At 38.3% G+C, this 27,742-nt stretch overlaps 1 pseudogene across 1 annotated transcript; it reads left to right on the forward strand.

The window, feature by feature from the left end:
* Nucleotides 1-5,025: 5,025 nt before the first annotated feature.
* Nucleotides 5,026-26,027, forward strand: LOC307124795 (serrate RNA effector molecule homolog; annotated as a pseudogene). Its single transcript has 13 exons — nucleotides 5,026-5,069; nucleotides 5,148-5,336; nucleotides 10,948-11,117; nucleotides 11,391-11,575; nucleotides 11,656-11,790; nucleotides 14,244-14,390; nucleotides 14,473-14,636; nucleotides 14,721-14,782; nucleotides 23,441-23,519; nucleotides 23,604-23,783; nucleotides 24,981-25,121; nucleotides 25,481-25,634; nucleotides 25,822-26,027. The product of its transcript is annotated as a serrate RNA effector molecule homolog (transcript).
* The last annotated feature ends 1,715 nt before the right edge of the window (nucleotides 26,028-27,742 follow it).

Genomic DNA, 27,742 nt, shown 5'->3' on the forward strand with positions numbered 1-27,742 from the left:
ACACACACACACAAACACAGTCGTTGACTGATATATTGGAGGCTTTTCACACAGAACGCGTTTTCCATTCCATTGTTTTTCTATTTAACTTACACAAATGGTACATTTACGTGTTTCACGTGTCACCACAGTGATTTTCAGCCACTGGAAACGCCAGGCGCTCGGCTAATGTGTATGTGTAACCACCAAAGACACATTAGAAGCCACTGCCGATTCTAGCAGCACTGGCGGCGGTTCACGTTAAAGGGTTAGTTCACCCAAAAATGAAAATTCTGTCATTAATTACTCACCCTCACGTCGTTCGAGACCCGTAAGACCTCCGTTCATATTCGGAACACAAATGAAGATATTTTTGTTGAAAGCTGATGGCTGAGAAAGGCTTCTGATAGGCCTCCATTGGCATTCAGTACACTTATACTCCCAAGACGGATAAAAGGCACTCAAAACATCGTTACAAAGTCCATCTCACCACAGTGACTCTACAATAATCTTACGATGCGACGACAATAGTTTTTGTGCGCAAAAAAAATCAAAATAACACCTTTATCCAACTTGTTACTGCCTTCCGTGTGTGCCTCCACGACGCATGCGCGAGAATATGACGCAGATCCGGCGTTCGGACAGATGACCCAGAAGGGATTTGTTTACAATCAGAGGAAGACGCGCGCGTCTAAGCTGTTGGATTCTACATTGATCGTGCTTTAGGTCTCGGCGTAGTGCTCAAAATGGGGTTAGAGTGTGCATTTCATGGAATCCCGAACGCCGGCGCTACGTCATATTCTCGCGCATGCGTCGTGGAGGCACACACGGAAGGCAATAACAAGCTGGATAAAGGTGTTATTTTGATTTTTTTTTGCGCACAAAAACTATTGTCGTCGCATCGTAAGATTATTGTAGAGTCACTGTGGTGAGATGGACTTTGTAACGACATTTTAAGTGCCTTTTATCGGTCTTGGGAGTATAAGTGTACTGAATGCCAATGGAGGCCTATCTGAAGCCTTTCTCAGCATCAGCTTTCAACAAAAATATCTTCATTTGTGTTCCGAATATGAACGGAGGTCTTACGGGTCTCGAACGACATTAGGGTGAGTAATTAATGACAGAATTTTCATTTTTGGGTGAACTAACCCTTTAAAGCTGTTCTCGGTGGGAACGGCTGATGACGACTGGAGCTCAAACACGTTGAAGCAACTTTAAATAGGAGCTATCTTTATGAATAAACGGTATATTTTACGTTTATAAAGCAACATTCTTGCCAAAAAATATCTTAAAAGTACATTACATGACATAAATCGGTACTATTTGTATATAAGGCTGCCGGCGCGCGAGTTAACTTATGTGATCGATGGCCGCTGTGGAATTTGTCCAATATGCGTTCTGAACCTTTTATATTCTTTAACGTTATAGTCAACAAACTATTTATTGTGATAAACAGTAATGTATAATATGAAATATTACTTACCGTGCGAATCCATCGAATGATGAAACTCGATTCGACTCTCACTGCGTGAAACCTATGCGTGAAACTGACTGCAGAGGCGCCAAAGAAACAGTATTCACGCGCATGCGCAGAGAACCAACCTTTTTTTACATTTACATTTATGCATTTGGCAGACGCTTTTATCCAAAGTGGACTGAGTTACAGTGGCCTTATTACAGGGACAATCCCCCTGGAGCAACATGGAGAAAAGTGCCTTGCTCAAGGACACACTGGTGGTGACCGCTGGGATCGAACCAGCAACCTTCTGCATATCAGTTCCATGGTTTTAAGCCACTGGACCAACTTTTATACTGGATTTAATTAATTTACTTAGCTTGGTTCAAAACACATGTAATTCAATTAATTTTTTTTATTAAATTCAAAAACTAAATTTAAATGATTTAAGCAAGCTAAATTTGATTAAGCTTAATTTAATAAGGGCGATAATAATTTTTTTCAGTGTAGTAAGAATTGAATTAGAGAGCTCTGTATTGGAATTGTTACTAGTAAGAACTGAATATGAGAGCTCTCTAATCATAATTGTTACTAGTAATAATTGAATTATAGAGCGCTCTAATTGTAATTGTTACTAGTAATAATTGAATTGTAGAGCTCTTCAATTTAATTGTTACTAGTAAAAATATAATTACGACGAGTAACGCTGGAACGTTTTTATGCTGAAACGGCCTTCCATATAAAAATATTAATGCTGGAACGTTTTTATGCTGAAACGTTTTTATGCTGAAACGGCCTTCCATATAAAAATCACTAAACACTTGTAATCCCGTTTACCACAACTATCTATTTGAGGTAATACAGCTTAAAAACAAAAACAAGCTTGCAACTACTTAAGTTTAAAGACCACATCTTCGCTTGCATGTATATCTATCTGCCGGCAGCGCCATTTTTTCAAATCAAATCCAGGGGGCGTGGTTAGATCCAGATCCAACTCCTCCCACTTTAAATGCCGCGGTTCGTCAATCGTCATCAGCATATTTGTGAAGTTGCAGACGTAGACGGTGTTTGGCGGTTGGTAGTTGCTGTTTATCAATGTAAGTCTACATTTGATTAATAATATGGTCGAGATTGATTCATATTTAGTGTACGTGTTAAAGTTAAAGTGTTAAAGTTAAAGTGTTAAAGTTTTGACAGTGTCCATATACGCCAAGACATGTTTAGCTAACTTAGTCAGCTATCCATTAAAAATATATATATATATATTCTGACAGGAATTTAGTCAGCGGAATGTTTCTGACAGGAAAGTGTATTTTCTGAAGTATTTTTATCACTGAAATTGCATTCATGATTGTGAAAAAAGTTATAAAAATGACTAAAAAGATATATTCTGACAGGAATTTAGTCAGGGTAATGTTTCTGACAGGAAAGTGTATTTTCTGAAGTATTTTTATCACTGAAATTGCATTCATGATCGTGAAAAAAGTTATAAAAATTACTAAAAATATATATTCTGACAGGAATTTAGTCAGGGGAATGTTTCTGACAGGAAAGTGTATTTTCTGAAGTATTTTTATCACTGAAATTGCATTCATGATCGTGAAAAAAGTTATAAAAATGACTAGAAATATATATTCTGACAGGAATTTAGTCAGGGGAATGTTTCTGACAGGAAAGTGTATTTTCTGAAGTATTTTTATCACTGAAATTGCATTCATGATCGTGAAAAAAGTTATAAAAATGACTAAAAATATATATTCTGACAGGAATTTAGTCAGGGGAATGTTTCTGACAGGAAAGTGGATTTTCTGAAGTATTTTTAATCACTGAAATTGCATTCATGATCGTGAAAAAAGTTATAAAAATTACTAGAAATATATATTCTGACAGGAATTTAGTCAGCGGAATGTTTCTGACAGGAAAGTGTATTTTCTGAAGTATTTTTATCACTGAAATTGCATTCATGATCGTGAAAAAAGTCATAAAAATGACTAAAAATATATATTCTGACAGGAATTTAGTCAGGGGAATGTTTCTGACAGGAAAGTGGATTTTCTGAAGTATTTTTAATCACTGAAATTGCATTCATGATCGTGAAAAAAGTCATAAAAATGACTAAAAATATATATTCTGACAGGAATTTAGTCAAGGGAATATTTCTGACAGGAAAGTGGATTTTCTGAAGTATTTTTATCACTGAAATTGCATTCATGATCGTGAAAAAAGTCATAAAAATGACTAAAAATATATATTCTGACAGGAATTTAGTCAGGGGAATGTTTCTGACAGGAAAGTGGATTTTCTGAAGTATTTTTATCACTGAAATTGCATTCATGATTGTGAAAAAAGTTATAAAAATGACTAAAAATATATATTCTGACAGGAATTTAGTCAGGGGAATGTTTCTGACAGGAAAGTGGATTTTCTGAAGTATTTTTATCACTGAAATTGCATTCATGATCGTGAAAAAAGTCATAAAAATGACTAAAAATATATATTCTGACAGGAATTTAGTCAGGGGAATGTTTCTGACAGGAAAGTGGATTTTCTGAAGTATTTTTATCACTGAAATTGCATTCATGATTGTGAAAAAAGTTATAAAAATGACTAAAAATATATATTCTGACAGGAATTTAGTCAGGGGAATGTTTCTGACAGGAAAGTGGATTTTCTGAAGTATTTTTATCACTGAAATTGCATTCATGATTGTGAAAAAAGTTATAAAAATGACTAAAAATATATATTCTGACAGGAATTTAGTCAGGGGAATGTTTCTGACAGGAAAGTGGATTTTCTGAAGTATTTTTATCACTGAAATTGCATTCATGATCGTGAAAAAAGTTATAAAAATTACTAGAAATATATATTCTGACAGGAATTTAGTCAGGGGAATGTTTCTGACAGGAAAGTGGATTTTCTGAAGTATTTTTATCACTGAAATTGCATTCATGATTGTGAAAAAAGTTATAAAAATGACTAAAAATATATATTCTGACAGGAATTTAGTCAGGGGAATGTTTCTGACAGGAAAGTGGATTTTCTGAAGTATTTTTATCACTGAAATTGCATTCATGATCGTGAAAAAAGTCATAAAAATGACTAAAAATATATATTCTGACAGGAATTTAGTCAGGGGAATGTTTCTGACAGGAAAGTGGATTTTCTGAAGTATTTTTATCACTGAAATTGCATTCATGATTGTGAAAAAAGTTATAAAAATGACTAAAAATATATATTCTGACAGGAATTTAGTCAGGGGAATGTTTCTGACAGGAAAGTGGATTTTCTGAAGTATTTTTATCACTGAAATTGCATTCATGATCGTGAAAAAAGTTATAAAAATTACTAGAAATATATATTCTGACAGGAATTTAGTCAGCGGAATGTTTCTGACAGGAAAGTGTATTTTCTGAAGTATTTTTATCACTGAAATTGCATTCATGATCGTGAAAAAAGTTATAAAAATGACTAAAAATATATATTCTGACAGGAATTTAGTCAGGGGAATGTTTCTAACAGGAAAGTGTATTTTCTGAAGTATTTTTATACTTCATACATTTTTTTACTTAATACATATACAATTTTTATACATGCACCTCATGCAGCCCCATCATGGAATCCCCATTCAGGCCAGGTGAGCAGGAAGGAAATGAGCAGCTCTAAAGTCCTTGTGTTTAACCTGTTAACCTCCTTCTCTCTGGTCTTCCTCCAGGCTGAGAAACATCCACGATATGGATCTTGGTCCTCCACCTCCTGTGATGAAGACCTTTATCGAGTTCCTGCTGTCTCTGGACGACTCCGTGGACGAGACGGAGTCGGTCAAACGCTACAATGAGTACAAGATCGATTTTTGGCGTCAGCAGATGCAGGACTTCTTCCTGGCCCATAAAGAAGAAGATTGGTACGACAACAGTTGCTGTTTTTTCTCTAGTGTTTTGTTTAGGTGATGTTTGCGCATTTAAGCTAGTGACCGCAAGAGAGTGGCGAAACAAGTCCTGCATCTCAACAAAGAAGAGGCTATTTTCTGCATCCTCCTGAACCTCTGAACTGTCTTCTGTTTATAACTACATCCGGCCTTTAGTTAGAATGGTTTGTTAAAAGGCTTTTGGCCACATAGTTTTGTCTTTTTGGGCTTGCACTGCGCACAATGCAGCTGCCATTAGAATCCAAGTACCAGGGCTCTTAGCTAGACAGTCGAACACTCACAATCCAAACCTGCCTTTGCGTTCACAGGAATTTCTCTTTTCTGTAGTGTGTGATGTCTTTCTTCCCTTTTCTTTTGTCATTTTTTGATATTTGGATCAATCAAAACCCCCCCAATGTACACACAGGGCTCTACGCTAACATTTTTCTTGAGGAGCACAGTCAAAAATTTAGGAGCACTTTCTGATCAATAACACGCATTCCAATTATAACTTTCCCATTACAGGACTATCTTTGTCCCTTTAAATTAATGTCCAGGGGCATTTTTACCATTATAAGAGCAATTTTTTCTAATCTTATTAAATATATGGATCATCTTATCAATTTCTTCAATTAAAATAAAAAAGTTGTTTTTAAAATGTTAATTTAAACAATAAATTCAGTTAGAGCAATAAGACACAATCAGACTGTTACCAATCTAATTAAATCAGCATCAAAAGATCCATCTTTGCAGTGTAGAAGTGGCACAGCAGCTCCATCTGAAGTGGTGTTTAGACACATTTACGTAGATTTAATGCAGCTCATGGGTAAATAATGTTGTATGAATGTTTTAAATATAAGTTTTTGAATTTAGAAATGGGTTATGTACAAGTTAAACTTTAAAAGTTTGATATTTTAAATAAAAAGTTCATGCAAAGTATAAATATGAAAATAAAACCGCCAATAGGGGGCGTCAAGTCTATGTGTGAGTCATTGATTCAATCGTTCAAACGCAGATTCATTCGATCGAACCGCTTGGAGATGCGCAACAGTTCTGATGTAGTTTTGATTTTCACGAAATAAACAGTATTGTGGCTAAAACGTTGTTACTTAACATCAGCTTGTCTATTGGACTTTTGTACAAGGTCAGTATAACATTTGCATAATGCCAATACTCGGAGCAATAGCAGTCCGTAACTTTAGGCGCTCTGGCGCTAATAAACAGAACTGCAGGCGTCTCGCGGAAGAACATTTTAGCCGGAGCTACTTCTCTCTGTTTGTGTCTATGGCGAGTCACACAGGGACTGTGCTCCTCCGCAGCGCTGAGACCCGAACTGGAATAAAATAGTCCGAATATAAACACGTATTATATGTGCACCGTAGTGATTCAGGGTAAGATAAAAACACGGTTTGGAAAATGGATTCATGATGTACTCACTCATGTATACATCTAGTAATTTTTAAACACAAGAAAAGTTGTGGACTGAAGCTGATAAAGATTAAATCAAGAACTCATACAGGGGATTTTTTTTATTATTATTTAGTAATTAATTTTTGCCCCAAGCCCCCGTTAATTTCCGACCTTGTTTATGATAATCCAAATGTGGTATTTCTAGTTAATTTGGATTTGGCTGCAAATAAACATCAGCGCGAGGCGTCTGGTAAGTGCTCATGGCCGCGTCACACCCGTTTCACATAGTAAACAATCTATGAAGTGTAGTTCGTCGCACACGTTTTTTGCACATACTCTGCTGACAGAAGGCATGACTAGCAGTCGATCGCAGAACGAAACGCAACTGTTGCTCAGTCAGTGTTGATGCACTTTGGCAGTTGTAGTTTTTATTCCGATTGTATTATAGGCTACATTTATTCATGAGAATCGATCGGGTCACTCGCACCAGTGCCCCGAAATATTTTTTCACAGTCGCACGCAGTAATTTTCAGGCGCAAATGCGCCCAAAATGGTCGCTATGTAGAGCCCTGACACACTCCGCTGAGAAGACCACTCTCAGTGTAAATGTGTTGTAATGCGGGGAGTACATCAGGTCAATTTAGGGCACACAATGGAAAATGTTTCACCCAACTGTTTGACTTTCATTTCCTGATTATGCATCAGTTTTTATTGTTTTTTACTTTTTTAATTTTTCTTCTTTGGTGGTGAGTGTTACTGTATTACACACACATGTTCTTTTTTATAGTATGTAGTAGAGCTGCAACTAACGATTATTTTTTCTGTCGACTAATCTAACGATTATTTTTTCGATTAGTCGACTAATCTAACGATTATTTTTCCAGATTAATCTTATTATTCTTTTTTACTGATTATTGTATTTCAAAGAGGGTAGTGAATTTGTATATTATTTTAACATGAAATCAATGAATGATGACAATATTAATTGTATTTCAGGAAGGGTAGTGTACATAGTATGCCATTTTATAATGAAATATATGAACACAGGAAGCTTTTTAAACATAATATATAATGATACTATTCATCATAAAATGTATACAGAGTAGGCCTAATTAGGAAAAGTTGTTTACTATTGTAGTTGAGTATGATTTACTTATTGATTTGTGTCAATAGTAAACGAAAATGCACTTTTATTTATCTGCAAAAGGTTCACATACAGGAGCTTTCAGCATAGTTTTAATGTATAACTAGTCGTCTATTTTGAAGATACATGTGCATAAACAACGACTAAAGCGGCCAGAAGTTTTTGCCCAAACTTCAAAGACACATTTAAATGATTAAAGCTAGAGGCATATCTTAACTTTAATGTTACTTTAATCATGCAAACTACCTAATATACAGCATGTTATTATGCATATGTGTTTGGGACAGAGGGGAACCAGGTCGCAATAACAGCAGATATATGCAGCCCATAATAAATAAAAGCACGAGACGTACTGGGGTCGGAGAAGAACCCCGGAAAATGTGACCGTCTGTTGCAATACACGCGCCACGGTTCAGGTGCGCGAGAGAACACTGGCAGGAGGGTTGCCAGGTTTACACAACAAAACCCACCCATTCGTTACTCAAAACTAGCCCAATCGCGTTTCGGGGAGGTTCTCTGGTAAACATCGCGTTCGGGGGGTTAAATATGTGTGTTTTTTTGCTTCAACCCGCGGACATGAGACGCAGCCCGCGGCAACAGTGTAGAAGTAGCTCAATTCCGCGGAAAAAAAGCGGACTTGGCAACACTGACTGGCAGTGTGAAAGCTCCCGCTCTCCACGCGCACAGCTTCTGCTCTGCCACCGCGTGCAGTGTGAAACCGGCGTTACAGAGCGAACAAAGCACAGTTTTATTCGGCTTCTGTTTAAAGTACTTCCACACTTTTGAATGTCGCGGTCTGGCTTTATATGATAAATGATCATTTTCACTATGCCCGGGAGCAGAAGCTGCCATTATTCTAGATCGTCTGTTCCATTCTAGAACGTAAATAATGTGCAGCCGACGCGTCGACGCATTTCACGCACGTCGACGTATTTTCGTAGTCGACGTCATCGACGACGTCGACGCGTCGTTGCAGCCCTAGTATGTAGTAAGACTGACAAGTGCACTTAAAACTTTAACCAACAAATTGGTGTCAATGCTCTATTCAAAAACCTAGTGCTGTCTAATGCCTAAGGCTACGTCTACATTAATCTGGATACATTTGAAAACGGCAATTTCATTTTAAACCGCTCTCCGTCCACACTAGCGTTTTCAAAGTTTCTTGTCCACAATGAAACATCGGAAAACATTAAATTCACCTTACTCTGCATGTGTTAAACCTCATAAAAGCTCATGAGATGACGGACAGAACAAAACATTATCTAGTTATCACACACATATCTCACCTTTTACTGATGCATCCAGGTCCCACTCGCCATTTATATGTTTGGTCTAAAACGCAAATGTTGCCACAGGACAGCAATTGCGAGTAAATTGTGTCATCTTTGCAGGACTGATTTATGAAGAGTGCGCGAAGTCGGTATAAACATGAATACCTATTGGTAGTGTTCTAGTCAAAACCACCTAAACTGAGACCAAGACCAGCGTGTGCCAAGACCAAGACTTTGTCTTGCCCTGCCTTGGTCTCAACCCCACAGAGTCAAGACCAGACCAGCGCTCCTTAAATTAATTTAAAAGATCCATATCTACTGTCTGAGAAATGACTTGTATTTAATGAATAAATACAATTAGAATAGTAAGACACTATAGCACTGTTACCAATCAAATCACTAACAATAAAATTAATGGCACAGAAGTTGCTGCTTAAATAATGTTCAGATTAATTTAACATTAAAACATTAACATTATTTAACAGTCACGGAATCCTTTATTAAACTGATTTGTTCAAAGCAGCTGATTCATTTAATAACGAAACGTTGCCAAATTAGCAAAGACACAGTTTAAAATGTCATTTAATATTAACTTCTTGTTTATTGAACGTTTGCATAAATCAATATCATTTGCAATCACGCTTATATTCATGAAAACAGCTCTCATGTGCTTGCGATATTGCTTAATTATTTTCTATGTTATATAAAAAAAACTAAATGTCCGAATTTTGTGGGCATTTATATTAATTTTGGGCTTTTTTGAGACAATGCTGCAATGATTTTGAAACCGGCAGCACAGAAACAAAAGAAATCACATTATTAAAAAGTTATTGATTGCTTTTTAAGCTGTAAGTTTTACATCAAAGCACATTAATGATGTTCAATCAGACAATGCACCGGCAATTTAGTGATATCCTTGCAGTTGTGGTCTTGACTGGTCTTGAGATAAAATCCCGAGTCCTCTAAGTCAGAGACCAAGACAAGACCATCAAAAAAGGGTCTTAAGACCGTTCTCGAGTACTACAAAACTACCTATTGGTACAAATTGCGTCACATGACTAAACATGCGTCACTGTTTTCAAATACCTCCGTTTTCACAGTCCACACTACAACGCGAAGGCGGCGTTTTCAAATTGATCCGCTTTGGAGAGCGTTTTCAAAAAGCGATTGTTTTTTTTTCGTTAACTTAAAACGCGTCTGTGTGGACGGAAGGCCAAAACGCAGAGAAAAACGTATGTTTTCAGACAAATGCGTATTCGTGTGGACATGGCCTAAATATGCTACCTTCTAAGACAGCATCTTTACTGGAATGATTTGGAGTGCTCTACATAAATATTTAGCAACATTAGTGCCGAACTGTATACGTTTATTAATAATAACTTATCATTTCTCTCGCCTCATCTTGAAAGGAGGCATGCAATGCTGTCTTTCAATCTCGCCAAAGAAGGCGACAAAAATCATGCTGCCTAACTTTTGGAGCAGTCTTCATATTAGGAGGATGCTTATGTCACCTGTGTAGTCAGCTCACTAGTTTTAGAATAGAGCTACAATATCATATAATGATAAGGTTGGTAGATTATAATTGTTTAGTTTAAAAATTGGTGGTTTACATAAGATCATCAATTGTCAAATCACTTACAGATCTGTTTAGAAGGCAGGCTAGGACTAGAACGTGACTAATTTCTGAGGTTGAAGCTCACATGACTGGGAAATGGTTGCTAATGTCTTGTTTTCTTCCCCAAACACCCCATTTGTCCCTCTTTCTCCTCTGTCCGCTTGTCAGGTTCCGTTCAAAGTACCACCCGGATGAGGCTGGGAGGCGCAAAGCAGAATCCCACAGTGCTCTACAGAACCGGTTGAACGTCTACATGTTTCTCATGGACAATAGCTGGTTTGAGTCCGTCAATTTGGACATCGAGCATGCTCCACAAATCACCAAGATTTTAGATGCAGGTTTGGAGAAGTGCATGCTCATTTTAATCATCTAAAAAAAGTAATTTGCTCACCCTCATGTCATTCCAAACTATATAATTACCCAACTGTATAATTGCAAGAGAACACGAAAGCATTGAAATATATTTTTTCCTCCCATCTCATGTATTTCAATCACCATTTTCCTCTGTTCATTTTCTTTCTGAACAACACATGTGGCTATGGGCACATCCTTAATATTGAGGCCTTTACTGTACATTTCCTCAAAGCAAGCGTTTCGTTTGTTTTTGTTAGCTGTCATAAAGATGGAAGGAGGAGGGGATAATGACCTGCGCATCTTGGAACAGCCCAACGAGGAGGAGGAAGAGCGAGAGCGAGAGAGACTCTCATCTGGTGGGCCTGGTTCTGAACCTCCCAAACGAGACGAACCCAGGCCTGTGGATGTTGAGCGCAAGCCCTCTATTGAAAAAGACAAGATGGTGAGTGAACGTTGCATAATGGAGCAAAGGGTCATGTAGTATTAGGAGGAATGATGATGTTTAATTTTGTACGTCAATAGGGAGAGGGTGATGAGGTGAATGAGAAGGATGCAGCCGCTTCTGCAGGAGGGAGTGAAGGAGAGAAGACTGAGAAAGAAGCACCTGCCGAACCAATCCCAGAACCCAAGAAGGTTAGCCAAGTTCGGCCAGTTTGGGTAGTTGATGCGCCATCTACCCAAGACCAAGACCAATGTGTGTTGAGACCAAGACAAGACCAAGACTTTGAGGGGTTGAGACCAAGACCAAGGCAGGGCGAGACCGAGTCGAGACCAGTACTCCTTAAATTCATAAAGATCCACAGTACTGCCTAAGAAATGTCTTATTTTCAATCAATACATATAATTAGGATAAGACACTATTTAGAGCTTTAACCAATCAACTGAATTTACCCAATTACATTAATGATGTTAATAAATCAATCAGACAATGCACTGGCAATTTATTAATATCCCAGCAGTTGTGGTCTTGACTGGTCTTGACACTCGTGACGTCACGTAAAACACAATTACGTTGAAAAGGCTAGATGCTAGACGCAGCAGAAGTACCGAGTCAGTGTTTACAAATGAGCGGAAGGAGGACCGTATCCACATATTCAAACGTCTTTGTGCCTGCGTAGCGCGACCTTTTCAACGTAATTGCGTTTTACGTGACGCCACGAGCGTGCATCACTGAACAGAGCACGGCGAGCATTTGTGCTTATAAAACTTAAACTTTATTTATTTTTAAAAAAATGACAGATCGTTTCGCTAGATAAGACCCTTATTGATCGTCTGGTACCGTTTGATGTGGTTTAAAGCCCTTTTGAAGCTGTACTGAACCTCTCATTTGGACCTTGAACCGTATGGGGTCTATTGACTTCCGTTATATGGAGAAAAATCCTGAAATCTTTTCATCAAAAATCTTAATTTCTTTTCGACTGAGGACAGAAAGACATGGATATCTTGGGTGACAAGGGGGTGAGTAAATTATAAGGAAAAGTTTATTTGAAAGTGAACTAATCCTTTAATGCCATGTCAGCAGCTAAGGCTATATTCATGGCAAAAGTTTAATTACAAAAATACAAATATCATATAAATACAATAAAACCAAGCAAACAAACACGTCATATACAAGATTTTTTTAAATCAACTTATGATAAAAAAATCCAAAACCTTTTCATGCATAATCTTACTAAATAAGTTCTTAAGTGAAATAACTTGATAAAAGAGCATTCTTGTTTTAACCCAGGACAGTCCAACAAAATATGTTTAACAGAGAGGGGAATCTACAAAACATGCATAAAGTTGGGTCTTTACCTTTAAGCAAAAAAGCTTGAGTCAAACTATGACCTATACGACAAAAATGGTCTGAGATTGAACAAAGAACCAACACCAGATGAAATATTGTTAAATAATTAAAAGCTTATTTATTTAAAGATTATTTCTTCAGTAGTACAATGTAGGCTAGCAGTGTGACCACAGCTAAAGTCATCTGACTACAGCCAACACAAACTGTTGTGAAGACAGTGGGATTAAATAATGAAGTGTATATGCTGTGTGTGTGTGTGTGTGTGTGTGTGTGTGTGTGTGTGTGTGTGTGTGTGTGTGTGTGTGTGTGTGTGTGTGTGTGTGTGTGTGTGCGCGTGCATGTCTGTGTGTGTGTGTGTGTGTGTGTGTGTGTGTGTGTGTGTGTGTGTGTGTGTGTGTGTGCGCGTGCATGTCTGTGTGTGTGTGTGTGTGTGTGTGTGTGTGTGTGTCCTGGTATTCCCTACTTTGTGGGGAAATGTCTCCACACGGATGATAACATTATTAGTAGTAAATGATTTGTAAAAACAATGATAACACCTTTGAGCCTGTCAATATTATGTGAACATGAAATCTCAAACACACAGTAGCACTTGCTACTATAGTTTCTGTTGCACCTGCGTCTCTCGTCGGCGCGTATGTAACGGCGTTCTAAAAGCAGTGAGCTTAAGTTCAACGTGCGTCTCATTACCTTTTGTCATTTCCCATTTCACTGCCACAAACTCATTCTTTGTGAACAGCTGTTGAACGAGACTAGCGATGTGTTTTCACTGCACGCGTTGCGTCTCAGGACAGCGGTTAATCTCCTCAGCCACTTCACGCGCTGTAGCTCCACAGACACTCCCTCAACCGCTACAGGTCAGATTCTCCGCCACAGTAAAGAGAGCTTATTAAATACGAAAACGAATATTTATTTTTGCTAATTATTATTTTATTTCAGTTAGTTTTTCAGTAAGAGTTGTTATTTTAGTTTAGTTTTAGTTTTTCATTTATTTTGATTTTTTAATTTTATTTCAGTTTACGAAAATGTTTTTTGACCAATAGTTTTAGTCTTAGTTTCAGTTTTCGTTTACGAAAATAACCTTGATGACATGGTCACAAATACGAATAGTTTGATTTCCTAAACACACCAGTATGAATGTGATGCATACTGAGGTACTATCATCACTAAAAAGAGGTTTGAGTCCCAGTACAAGTCAATGCAAAGACACTTTCTGTTCAATTTTGCTCTCAAAGTGCACCAGATTGATCCATTTAACTTTTAAAATGCATAATTTAAAATGTAAACTTCGATGGAAAACACTGCATTCTCTTTCTCTCACTAGCTGAGTAAGACGAGAGTGAAGATGAAGCCAGTGCATCTGAGAGCGAATCCGACTCGAACCCTCACTGTTCTTAGAAACCCTCCGAGAAAGAGAGAGAACCCGACGAGGGAGAGGACAAGGAGGAAGAGGAAGAAGAGGAGGGGGAAGGTCAGTGTCAAGGCTTCTGACAGTGAATCAGCAGAGTCAAAGTCTCATGGTTGCTGACAACCCTGTTCCTGTTCTTTTAAAGCCGCTGATGTAAAGGAGCGGACGGAGGAGCAGAAGGAAAGGGAGAAAGAAAAGGAGAAGAAGCCGAAGGATGATCAACCTCCACGACCTCGCCCTCTTCACAGGACGTGCTCGCTCTTCATGAGTAGCATCGCTCCAACTATATCTAAAGCGGAGATCGTCGCTGTGAGTTTTCACGCAAAACACTGCTGAGCTTATTGTCCATGTTGTTGAATCCTGATGATTAAAGACATGTCACTTTCTTGGCAGCTGTGTCGACGTTATCCAGGATTTATGCGCGTTTGTTTGTCAGAACCACAGCCAGAGCGCAGGTAAGTTGAATTTGATTTCAACACACTTGAGGTCAAGTGGTATAGCTGAGAATTGAGGATATTTGACTGGAATTTGCATTGAATTTTCTGTTTGGCTGCTTTGAATTTATGATACGAAGGACCTGCAGGGACTCTGAATACATATTTTACAGGGTGTCCGCGGGGTTGTAAAAGGTAGTAAATTAAATTAGCCAAAATTAAGGGCATTACAAAGTAGTAAAAAGTAGTAAACGTCATCTGACGAGGTATTCAATTTTCGAGCCCAATTTTTTTTAGATAAATTTTCAATTTGTGTTAAGTACAGGCCTTTTTTTTTTCTTCTAAAATTCGCGTGGATTTAATATGTTGAGAGTAGGACCTGCGTGATATCATGTGAGGTGGTGTTCGTTCGCGCGCGCGCGCTGAAACAAACTGGGTACCCGGCTGGCTTGCTGCCAAACATGTACGTGAGCTCGCTTCCATTCAGTAGGTAAAGCATGGGGAAATGCAAGTTTTCGGACCTCTGGCTGGAGGACTCACGATTTAAATCACTCACGGTGGTGGCGCTGCTCAGCGGCCGACACGCACGGTGGAGCTCTGTTTGTTTAAAGTTTGTTTGTTAGTTACTATCCGTCGTTTCTGTTTGTTAATTACGTGCCAGTGTCTAGTCCACACGTTTTGTTTGTCTCGAATATAAACGTCAGCAATCGGATGCAAACAATGGATTGTAACATGATTTACCTGGAACTCTGTCTGGCGATCACCCTACTCCTGACAAACGGCGAACCATCCAGGATAACCTACGGCAGACATCAACTACTTCAGCTGGGCCTAACAACACAGCTGCAGTGGACACCTCCAACAGACTTTCCTTTGGAATGCCTACGTCCAACTGAACAGCGACTTGTCAGGATCAAGAGAAAGCGTGGTTCGAGAGGAGGAATTAAACGCCGAGTTCGGGCAACTAAATCTAAACCACCACTACCAACAATAGTCCTCTCTAATGTGAGATCGCTAAGGAGCAAGATAGATGAACTTCATGCATCTACGCAATACCTGTATGAATACAGAGATAGTTGTCTGCTATGCTTCAGTGAGACTTGGTTAAATCGAACAGTGACCGATGACAGCCTCTCCCTGCCTGGCTTTGGGACACCGTTAAGACTTGACAGAGAACGACAAGCCACCGGGAAATCGATTGGTGGAGGACTTTGCATGTACATTAACACCAAGTGGTGTAAACATCATATAATCAGACACACCTTCAATTCCCCACACCTAGAACTTCTGTCGGTTTCCCTTAGACCCACATATCTACCACGAGAGTTTGGGCAACTATTCGTGTGTCTAGTGTATATTCCTCCAGACGCAAACTACAAAGAGGCAGCAGATGAGATTTATCGCCACATACAAGAGCTTGAGGCGGTGTCCCCAGACACCCCCAAACTTATTCTGGGTGACTTTAATGGCTGCTCCTTGTCATCAGCACTACCCCACTATCAGCAATATGTGAAGTGTGCCACGCGTGGATCAAAAACAATTGATCTATGTTATGGCAACATAAAAAATGCATACAAAGCCATCAACAAACCACCAATAGGCGGGTCAGATCACAACACTGTCTTTTTACTGCCCTCGTACCGTCAAAAATTGAAAAGGGAAAAACCAAGATCTACATCAGTGAGGGTGTGGGAGGATGACAGTATGACAGCGCTGCAGGGCTGTTTGGACTGCACGGAGTGGAGTGTCTTTGACTGTGCGGACCTCAACAACCATGCGGATGTCATCACGTCTTACATTAACTTCTGCGTGGATAATGTGATCCCGACAAAACGTGTGAAACAGTTTGCTAATTCTAAACCTTGGATTACGACTGACATTAAGAAACTGTTGACGGATAAAGAAAGAGCGTTTAAAGCAAATGACAGAAGTGGGGGGAAGCTGATTCAGCGGGAAATACAGACCAAAATCAAACAGGGCAAGAGACAATATAAAGACAAAGCTGAACAACAACTCAAGGAAAACAACTCGCGCTTGGCGTGGAGGGGTATTAAAACTATTATCGACCAAAATCAACACTCTAACACCCCGGTACATACAGTCGAGCAGGCGAATGCTCTGAATGATCACTTTGCGAGATGGGAGAGTGACGAGCCAGTCACTCCAATCAGCCTTAGTGGAAGTGCTCCAAGTGCACCAATCACGGTAAGCTGTGAGGAAGTGGGGCGGATCTTCTCCCATATAAGGACACGGAAAGCTGCCGGCCCTGACAGGCTGGAAGGCATCATCCTAAAGAGCTGCAAAGAACAACTGAGCCCGGTGTTCAGAGGACTGTTTCAGAAATCAATTGATACGCACACAATACCAGTGATATGGAAAACAGCGGAAATTGTACCACTTCCTAAGAAACCCAAACCAGTTGGACTAAATGACTTTAGACCAGTGGCACTCACTTCTGTTGCCATGAAGTGCTTTGAGCGGATCATTTTAACACGTCTTAAAATACAAACTCATGCACACATGGACACATTACAGTTTGCGTACAGAGAGAGGAGGGGAGTGGAAGATGCTGTCACAACCCTCCTGAATGGAATTTATAAACATCTGGAAACACCTGCCTCTCATGTACGCATTCTGTTTGCAGACTTCTCTTCCGCTTTCAACACCATTCAGTCACACATGTTGATAGAGAAGCTGACCCAAATGGGTGTAAACCTCATTTTGGTGCAGTGGATTCAGGACTTTTTAACAGGCAGACAACAGTATGTGAGGGCGGGTTACAGTCATTCTAGAACCATCATTACAAACACGGGTGTGCCACAAGGATGCGTTTTATCACCATTGTTATTTATTTTATACACTAATGATTGTGTTAGCCACCACTCCAACTGCTCACTAATTAAGTTTGCAGATGATGCTGCACTAGTTGGTTTTTTAACAGACAGTGATCAAGACTACAGGTCTGAGGTTGACCATTTCCATGATTGGTGCAATCAAAATTCACTTATTTTAAACGTGTCTAAAACAAAAGAAATGGTGATTGATTTTAGGAAAAGGCCCCCTCCATTGCAACCTATCACTATTCATGGGACACTCATTGAGACAGTGGAGGAGTATAAGTATCTAGGCACTATTATTGATCACAAACTCACCTGGTCTTCTAACACATTGGCACGATACTCAAAAGCACAGCAAAGGCTTCATTTTTTAAGGAAATTGCGCTGTTTTAATGCAGACACCACAACTCTGACATTGTTTTATTTAACTTTTATTCAGAGTGTGGTGACTTTTGCCATCCAGTGCTGGGGGGGGGGGGGGGGTGCTCTTTCTGTCCAAAACAGAAACATGCTGGACAGGGTGACTAAGATGGGCAGGAAGATCACTGGATCCGAAATAAAAAACATAACTACTCTCACCGAACAGTATACCCTCAATCTAGCCCTGAGGATACTGGATGATCCATCCCACCCACTTTTTTCAGAGTTTTCCCCCCTGCCCTCTGGACGTAGATTCAGAATGCCCCGGACTAAAACCAAACGTGCCATTATATCTTTTGTGCCAAGGAGCATACAGTTACTGAACAAATCAAGCTCAGGCACATAGATATTTTAAATATGCACCTTTTACCATTTATTATTTACTTAATTTTATGCATTTTTAGCTACTGGACTGATGCGCTGTCATTACTGTATTGATCTTGTTGTTGTTGATGTCAATGTTCTGTATTTACGTCCTCAATGCGGTTAGATGTTTGTTGTGTCTTTTCTTTTACTATTTATCTATTGTTATTTATTGTTGTTTGTGCTTAAATGTTCAATGTGGCTCCACTGAGTGCAAGACAAATTCCCCTCGGGGCAATAAAGGTTCATTCATTAAAGACTGGCTTAGGCCAGTAGTTTGCAACAGCCGCGAGGCTTATTTCCACGTCTGCAAGAAGACAATTAATATAACATGGGTGGGGGTGAATGGCGTCAAATCGCATATGTAATCATATAGCAGCCACCAAGCTAGGATGCGCGGACGTAGCGAGCAGCTTCCCAAATCAATGTTCTGCCTGCGCTACGGATGCATCAACGACCTCAACCTCCACTGCTTTGCCCTCAACCCCGAGTCCCGACTGCTCTCCCGATTCAAACCACTGCCAGTAGTCTAACGTTAGCAGCATCATCAACAGGTGCGTGACAGACGTCAGACAGCAGACGCTATGCCCTATCACCACCACTACATTACATTGCGAGCTGAGGTGCTGTGGTGTTTAGACCTTGCAACTAAACACCACTCTTTCAATTTGAACGATGGCATTGAAGAGCTGTTTCGATATATGCAAATTGCTTAAAGCTGGGCATACACTGCGATTTCAGCAATGTTATCTACTCACACTGTACGAGTAGATCGCATGCGATGTAAAGCCAAAGCTCACGGTTTATGTGCTCACACCATGGCTCGGATCGTCGAGCGCGACTTGTCTGCTCACTGTATGAGTGAAATATGTGGAAAAACCTATAATAGAGAGATAGCCTATCAAATGCATCCGCTATCGATATCAAGAGGATTTAGCATTTACTATTTATGTATATAAATGATTATTATTATTATTATTATTAGGGTAGGCCTACTTTTATTATTAAATTGATATTACATTTAATTTGCCCCTGTGATAATTTCATAATGCATCAATGCATAACCGACGCTGCATAATAAAAGAATAGATAGATTAGCTTACTCCTCATTATTTAAATACATTTTGCCCAATTAAACAAGGAATTAAAATTGTTTAAAATAATTAAAATGATTATCTGTCTATAATATGTCAGAACACTACAATAATATCAGTATTATCAGAAAGTAAGAGCAGCTTTATTTCAAAAACAACTTGTTTAACATGAAATGGGCCTATACTTCTCTTCTAATTTGTTTCACAATATGGGCCACAAGTGAAATATTAAGAAAATAAATTCAGACAGTGGTAGGCTATACGTTATCAGCATATGTTAAAGCAGATTTATATAAATAATGAGATATCTCTTGTCTCTGTGAGAATATGCGCCGAAAGCTTGTCAGATTTTACTTTCACTTTCTGTAGTGAATAATTGACCAGGTTTTTAGACTCCACCGACTCTCGCGCACATTGCGTTTTTGTGTGATATCCACTGACTCGCCTTCATGATTTAAAACGAAAAAGAAAAAAAATCTATATTGCGCCGAGAAAATTGCTCTCGTTTCCCTCTGTACACTGCACGAATTATGAAGATGTCGTCTCCTTCCTCTTCTGTCTTTATTTCTATTCTCATCTCTGTGGGCAGTTGATGTTAAGTTATAATTACCTCGTTACATTGTGATGCAATATGTTATTCCATTTGGAAAGATATTTCATTTACGCTACTATATTTGCAGCATGAAATCGCGCTGGTATTAAAAAATATTTTTAAGGTATTAAAAAAGGTAGTAAAAGGTATTAAATTCAACTTAAGAAGTCCTGTATATACCCTGTTTTAGTTTCATCAAATTTGAGGTCATAAAATATCTCTTAATAGTTATAACACATTTCTTAATTATTGTAAGAGGTCTTAAATTTGGGCATGGAAAAACATGAATTGTAATACAACCTAATTGGGCTGTACGATTAATCGAAAAAGTTTGCAGGCACACAGAGAGATGCAGGAGCAGTTATCTGTGTTTATAGATGCCCAGAATCACTATAGTAACTGCATGTTTTACACAGTTTATACAGGTCAGTTAATTGCCGTTCTTTAAGCTTACGCAGTGCCACACACACACACAGACGGCGCGCGCAAGCCCCGAAGCCAGATCGCTTTCACTTTCGTCCTCATAAAGTTTGTCAAGTAAATGCGTTTAAAGGCTTGAACATTTAAAGCGATTGTGCACTATTCAAAAACAACAATACGGAAAACTTCTCCGTTCAGGGCTCAGCTTTTTCTGTGACACAGAGAGCCGAGCCGTGGGCAGACCTCTTTCACCTGCGTCCTCACAAAGCTTTGTCATTTGTATGTGTTTTAAGCAGGGCTCTACATAGCGACCATTTTGGGCGCATTTGCGCCTGAAAATTAATGCGTGCGACTGCGAAAATATATTTAGGCGCACTGGTGCGAGTGACCCGATCGATTCTCATGAATAGATGTATAATACAATCGGAATAAAAACTAAACACTGACTGATTGAGCAACTGTTATGTTTCGTGCTGCAATCAACTGCTTTTCATGCCTTCTGTCAGCAGAGCATGTGCAAAAAACGTGTGCGATGGAATAGCACTTCACCGATTGAAACCACGGTCTATGGGTGAAACGGGTGTGACGCGGCCATGCACTTACCAGACGCCTCGCGGCTCGCGCTGATGTTTCTTTGCAGCCAAAATTAACTAGAAATACCACATTTGGATTATCATAAACAAGGTCGGAAATTAACAGGGGCTTGGGGCAAAAATGCCACCAAAAATGAATTAGGAGAAAATAATTTAAAAACGCTCCTGTATGAGTTCTTGATTTAATCTTTATCAGCTGCAGTCCATAACATTTATTGTGTTTAAAAATGACTAGATGCATATGAGTGAGTACATCATGAATCAATTTTCCAAAGCGTGTTTTTATCTTACCCTGAATCACTACGGTACACATACAATAAGTGTTTATATTCTGACTATTCAATTCCAGTTTGGTTCGCAGCGCTGCGGAGGAGCACAGTCCTTGTGTGACTCGCCAATCGCCATAGACACACACAGAGAGAAGTAGATCCGGCTGCAGTGTTCTTCCGCGAGACGCCTGCAGTTCTGTTTATTAAGCTCCAGAGCGCCTAAAGTCACGGACAGAGTATTGAAATGATTGCAAATGTGATACTGATCTTGTAAAAAAGTCCAATAGACAAGTTGATATTAAGTAACAACGTTTTAGCCACAATACTGTTTATTTCGTGAAAATCAAAACTACATCAGAACTGTTGCGCATCTCCAAGCGTTTCGATCGAATGAATCTGCGTTTGAACGATTTAATGAACGACTCGCACATAGACTTGACGCCCCCTACTGGCGGTTTTATTTTCATATTTATACTTTGCATGGACTTTTTATTTAAAATATAAATCTTTTAACTAAGTTTAAGTTTAACTTGTACATAACCCATTTATAAATTCAAAAACTTATATTTAAAACATTCATACAACATTTACCCATGAGCTGCATTAAATCTATGTAAATGTGTCTAAACAGCACTTCAGATAGAGCTGCTGTGCCACTTCTACCGTGTAAAGATTGATCTTTTGATGCTGATTTAATTAGATTGGTTACAGTCTGATTGTGTCTTATTGCTCTAACTGAATTTATTGTTTAAATTAACATTTTAAAAACAACTTTTCTATTTTAATTTACGAAATTGACAAAAGATGATGCATACATTTAATAAGATTAGAAAACATTGCTCTTATAATGGTAAAAATGCCCCTGGACATTAATTTAAAGGGACAAAGATCATCCTGTAATGGGAAAGTTATAATTGGAATACGTGTTATTGATCAGAAAGTGCTCCTAAATTTTTGACTGTGCTCCTAATTTTTTTTAATTAGGAGCACAAGTGCTCCTCAAGAAAAATGTTAGCGTAGAGCCCTGTTAAGCCCTGCCAGTTTGAACATTGAAGCGATTTTAGACCATCAGATGTGTATTATGTTGAACTAATGCCTGTACAGTACAGTTTTAACTGGCATTTGTGGATGTAACTACGTATTGTGGTACTTGACAAAGGTTTGCCAAAGTAGTCCTGAGCCCATGTGGTGATATCGCTTATAGATGAATGACGATTCTTGATGCAGTGCCGCCTGAGGGATCGGAGATCACGGTTGTTCAGCTTAGGCTTGCGCCCTTGTCCTTTACGCACTGAAATTCCTCCAGATTCCTTGAATCTTTTAATTATGTTATGCACTGTTGAATGTGAAATATCCAAATCTCTTCCTATCTTTCTTTGAGGAACATTGTTTTTAAACATTTCAATAATTTTCTCACGTATTTGTTGGCAAACAAAAATATTTTGTGTTCATATTGTCTGCAATGAAATACAAGTCAAAGTAAATTTAGAAATCACTTCTTTTTTTTTTTTTGCGTTTTCCATACTGTCCCAACTTTTTCTGATTTGGGGTTGTAGTACTTATAATGCATATATTAATGCCATGACCATATTCTACATCCCTTAATCCTAACCAATAACTAAACTTAACTACCTTACTAACTATTAATAAGCAGTAATCAGGAGTTTGAGGCAAAAGTCGTGGTTAATAGTTAGAATTGGACCCTAATCTTAAGTGTGACCATTTTTATGGACATATCATGATGATGTTATTTGTGCAGGTCTTAAATGTTTTTAAAAACTCGGAACCTCCTGTAGTACTGTTAAAAGAGCTATGAAAATAAAAGTGACTTTTAAATTAAAATCTTAGATTTTTTTTTAATTATTTGTTTTTCTTCATTCAAAGGATGTCATTTACGTCAAACAGTATTTATTGCCAAGTAGATTCAAAACAGTTTGATATATTCACCCCCCCCTCCAATTTTTTACTAAATTAACAGTAATTTATATGTGCCTGTATATGAATAAAAATGTTTCACTAAATAATTTTAATACATGAAAGGAGGTATGGGATCTTCTAAAAATATAAACATCTCGTCTCTGTGTGGCTCAGGTTTTTTAGGCGTTGCTGGGTGACCTTTGACAGAGGCGTGAACATCAAAGAGATCTGCTGGAACCTGCAGAACATCCAGGTGAGTTCTAGACTCGTCTGCCTGAAGAACCATCATGCATAGCAAACGTCTCGCTCATTCTTCCTCCTGTTCCTCTTTGACCAGTTGCGGGACTGTGAGTTGGCTCCCGGAGTCATTCGTTTTTCGTCGTGTTGTGTGCGTAGCGTAAACGGAAACACTCAGCACAAGCAGGTTCTCCGTAATGACATCAAGATGGCTGCTAAACTGATCCGTGCACTGGACGACAGGAAGCGGCTCTGGAGCCACAAACCCACAGAGGAGACGGTATTCTCACTTGCACAATTTCAGACTGATACAACTTTAAATAGCCTTGACTAGTGATGAAAGATGAAAAATTGCAGAAATTTCGGTTTTGGCCAAATCAGCTAAATCAGTGATTTAAGTAGCACTCCCTGATGTGTGTTGACTGTTTCAGTGTCTATTTCATGCACACAATGTGGATAAGCTACAATAGGTAAACATGTCAGCTGTTAGTAGGGCTGGGCGGTAAATCGAGTTTGTACGATATATCGATATATATTTTTAGAAAAGATACTGAATAACTGAAAAAATAAATAAATTACAAAACTACAATTTAAAAATATGCATTTAACACTGAACATGTGTGGCAGCAGACATTATATAAACAAAGCAATTAGCTTAAAATAAATTAAAACAAAGTAAAATATAAAAAAATTATTTGGTCATCTTATCTTTGGCCTATTATGCCTACAGGTATCATAATCAAATTTTGTTTGTTTGTTCATGTTTAAAGTATAAACAAGGCTTCCGCACTTCCGACATGTTTGCTGCATTTAGAAGCGTGCACGCCTCTCACACGCGCTGGTTGCTATATTTGAGCGCGTCATCAAAAACCTCATTGTTCTGTAACATTTATTCTGTCTTTTCACTTATTAACACCGAAAGTGCAATCTTTGCTATTTTCGGCCGAATAATTTCAGTTGCCGAACATTCGGTGCATCCCTAATATGTACTGTATATCACCATTTTACCAAAAAAAAATACTTTTATTTTTTTGCCATATCGCCCAGCCCTAGCTGTTAGGACACTAGCTGGATTGTCAAAATTGTGGCATGATACAATAAAAAATAAACATGAATGAATATCAGAAGGTGTTAGTACAACTTACTCAAATGTATCATGTCTCATGTAATTCAATCAGCTTCACCAATGAAAAGATGTCAATAAAACTGTTTGTAAACAATGTCAAGTAATGTTACGTTTACCTCAGGAATTAACTGTCCATAGCTTTTTAGTCATTATATTATCAGAAAATGTATATAAAAAAACTGCTTTGTGCTGTTTAATGTTTGTATACATATAGCTTTGATTAAATACATTTAATTAATTGATGATTTAAGTTTTAATTTAGCTGAAAACCTAAACAAAAAGTATTTTTGGTGCATCATCTTGTGAGTGACTCTTTATAATTGTTTCGTTTTTTTCTCCATTTTTCTGAAGATCCCTGATCAGAACCCCATTCTGAAAAACATCAGTGATTACCTCATAGAGGAAGTGAGTGCAGAAGAGGAAGAGCTTCCTGGAAGTGCTGGAGGAGCCGACTCCGAGATTACTGTGGAGAGAGATGAGAAACTTCTCAAGGTCTGAAGGAGACTTTAATGAGTGTGATTATGCAAGAACATGTCCAGAACATATTTCACACTAAACATAAAATAAGAAAATTAAGCTTATTTTTAGGACCATTCTCATTATTGTCATAAGGTGAATTCTTGTCATTAAATTGTCATGGATGAAATTATGCGCTAACCCGTAAAATAGGTTTAATTTTCACCGTAGGCCACTTGTTCCATGTTTTATGTATTTGATTCTGTCAGTGAGATGCATTTTAAATCAGACTTTCGGGTCTTTATCTTAGTTTGTTGCTTTGGTCCACTAGCAAACGTAGATTGTACTTTGAAACCCATTCCTCAGGAGTGTAATATATTTTGTTTTTCTGCCAGGTGTTGGACCGTCTCCTCTTCTATCTGCGTATCGTACACTCAATTGATTACTACAACACCTGCGAGTACCCGAGCGAGGATGAGATGCCAAACCGCTGTGGCATTATCCATGTGCGAGGGCCCATTCCCCCCAACCGCATCACTCACAGAGAAGGTACCTGCTGCTTTCACTGCTAAGAAATGACTAGTGTACAAATGTGGCGTTAAAATACAGTCTCTTAGAGCTGGGCCGCTTCTGAGTTAACCAATGGCCAAATATTTAGGACAGGACTAGCTGTAGGTTTGATGTGAAGAAGAGTAAGTCACTGATTCTGTTTGACCTGGTTTTATCTGTCTTGTAGTGGCTGACTGGCAGAAGTCATTTGAAGAGAAGCTGGGACACTTGTTCAGTGTGAAGGAAAGCCTGTCTGAAGATGAGGCAGCAAAGATGGGCCGCAAAGATCCAGAACAGGAAGTTGAAAAGTTTGTGTTGTCCAAAATACAGGAACTGGACAAAGACAAGTGGCTTTGTCCTCTAAGTGGCAAAAAGATTAAGGTGGGTGAATAAATACATGCTCCTTTGTTCATGTGGTAGTTCATCTGGTAGCCTTAATATGGGATGATTTTATACTCAAAATGATTAATAAATGCACACACACTTATCCATGAACTTAATCAAATTTGCAGACATGTTTTACCCTCCACAAACAAATGCCTTTTTACTTACTGTTACATATCTGTGTTTCTGTTGTTTTGTTTGCATTTGTCACATGTTCCTGTTACCCTTGTTAGTCTAGTTCTGTTCAGCTGTGTGTAGTTTATCATCTGTATCACCTGTGCCCCTTGTTAGTCAGTCATCTGTGTTTGTTGTTAACAGGGTTCCAACACAATTTTCATTTCAAAATTCCATACTTTTCCAGACTCTAATTTCCAGACTTCCTACAGATTTTTCCGACCATATTTAACTTGTTCTGATAAAATGTTTTCAAATTCAACTGCTGACAAGTGTTACATTCTAAAGATTTAGTATTGGCGTTTTTGCCTTTTATTAGGATAGGAAAGTAGCTAGACAGGAAGTAAGGCGGGAGAGAGAGGGGGGTGGGATTGGGAAAAGTCCATGAGGCAGGACTCAAACTCGGGTCTCCCGAAGCACAACAGCACTACATGGCGACGCACTTACCCACAATGCTATCAGCGCCGACAAGTATGTTACACTCTGAGTCAAAACCTCTATGTAGGCTATCTAATATTTAGAAATCCTATATTAAAATATTGCCTTTGGTGTCCTTAACGATCAAAATGCTAAATCAGTCACAATTTTTTTAAAGGGTTATTAATTTACCCAAACATTTAATTTCTATCATAATTTACTTACCCTCATGTCATTCTAAACTAATAAGACTTTTGTTAATCTTGGAAATCTTGGACACATGAAGATATTTAAAGGATTAGTTCACCTCAAAATGAAAATGTCCTAATCATTTACTCACCCCAATGCCATCCAAAATGGCAACCAACCCAGTTGGTTGCTCAAAAACTTAATGTATCTTTCACTGAAGAAAGTAAGTCATGGATATCTTGGATCATATCATAGGTGAGCAAATGATTAGGACATTTTCATTTTGGGGTGAACAAGTCCTTTAATAAAGGGACTGAAATCTCAGATTTAAAATATTAAAAATGTTAACATAATAAAGTCTTATAGTTTTGAAAGACATGGGGGTGAATAAATTACAAATTTTCATTTTGGGTGTACTATTCCTTTAAGAACTCCACCATCGACTGTTTTATCCTCAAACCCAACTTGCCTTCTCAAACTACGAAGTGCTGTGTTAACCACTGTTGAACTGTGGAAAGGAAGGAACACACAGGTCTGACCTTTACTGCCATAGCTAGGCTACAAGTTTTTCATTCATTGAAAAAAACGATTGTGTATATATTTATTATTTAGAAATTCTTAATTTTATATTTAAAAAAAATGAAATAGGGACAATAGTCTGGAAACATAAATATTTTTCCATACTCTGATTTATTTTTTCCATACTTTTCCAGACCTGGAAATCACTCAAATCAAATTCCATACTTTTCCAAACCCCGTAGGAACCCTGTGTTAAGTTCCTCTTGTTCAGAGGTGTATCTTCTATAATAAATGTTGAAAACTAATTTCAGGCATAAAATAACGAATGTGTTTCTAGTTCGGGATTGGTTGAAGGCTACAGTTTGTCCGGTCAGAACAATGATGTCTCACTCGGGGTATAATCCAAATCTTTGGTTATATTGAAT

Source organism: Gobio gobio (genome assembly GCF_949357685.1).
Source record: "Gobio gobio genome assembly, chromosome: 4".
NCBI classification, from domain to species: domain Eukaryota; kingdom Metazoa; phylum Chordata; class Actinopteri; order Cypriniformes; family Gobionidae; genus Gobio; species Gobio gobio.